Here is a 1,086-nt window from a genome sequence, read left to right as displayed (position 1 = left end):
GCCGTCCTTGTGGTTTGAAGTCCAGTGAGTCCAGTGCTGATTCTACAGCGCCACACCAGGAAGAGGGAGCTTCAAAAAGTTGGTGGGAATTTTCCATTATTTTTTTATTCCAATTTTTCATGAAGTTTTGAAGCTCTCTCATATCTATGGTGCTTGAATACAGTACATACAGTGTGGGCTCAGTATTAAAGCAGTAATACTTAGGGGTCAAAGGTGTCTCGGTGGCATTATGGGGTAAGCATTTGGCTGCTAATTACAAGGTCAGATGTTCAAACCCACCAGCTGCTCCACAGGAGAAAGAGGAGGCTGGCTAGCTGCTCTATCGATTTACAATCTTGGAAACCCAAAAGGGCAGCTGTGCTCTCTCCTATAGGGTCACCATGCATTGGGATTGACTCATGGCACTGAGTTCTCCCACATCTGATCAACATGGGAACGAGGTGGAGAATTGCTCTAGATCAGGGAAAGAAAAGGAGGAGTATTCTGGAAGAGAATAATGTTGATAAAACTCTGTTCTAATATTTCAAGATTAGATGTACTGTTTTTAAAAGACGTTAACTTCTGGGATAGTCTTTCCCTCTTGTTTTTCTGTTTATTTCTACATTACTGTTGAAACCAAGTAATAAAGAACTTGCTGTCTAGGTTTGAGGGTACAGACTGTACCCATAACCCACAGATAGCTAATGGCCTACATAGGAATCTGTTACTATCAGAATTCAGATGCTACTTTTTTTAAAAAGCATAATTCACTCCCTGTGATGTTCTAGGAATGGGTTCTGCTGTCAGTACTATTATTTTTGCATTCTGTCTTCTTGTCTGAGTTTTCTTTTTATTGAATGATAGCTAATATACAGTGAAATATAGTCTTAAGTGTACCATTTCAGTTTTAACAAATATCCTTGTATCCTAGACCCCTTTTCTTTTTCTTTGAAAAAATCTTGAAATCCTCTTAAGTGATGAGCAATCAGCTGTGATTTTGAAAAAGAATCCCCTACTTAATAATCCATGGACTGGCACCCTGTCCCCCCCTCCCCCGAAAATTGTTATTGTTGTTGTTAAGTGCCATCGAGTCGGTTCCGACCCATA

Source organism: Chrysochloris asiatica, unplaced genomic scaffold (assembly GCF_000296735.1).
Source record: "Chrysochloris asiatica unplaced genomic scaffold, ChrAsi1.0 scaffold00078, whole genome shotgun sequence".
Classification (NCBI taxonomy): Eukaryota; Metazoa; Chordata; class Mammalia; order Afrosoricida; family Chrysochloridae; genus Chrysochloris; species Chrysochloris asiatica.
The sequence above is the reverse complement of the archived record's forward strand: the minus strand, read 5'-3'. Positions refer to the sequence as shown.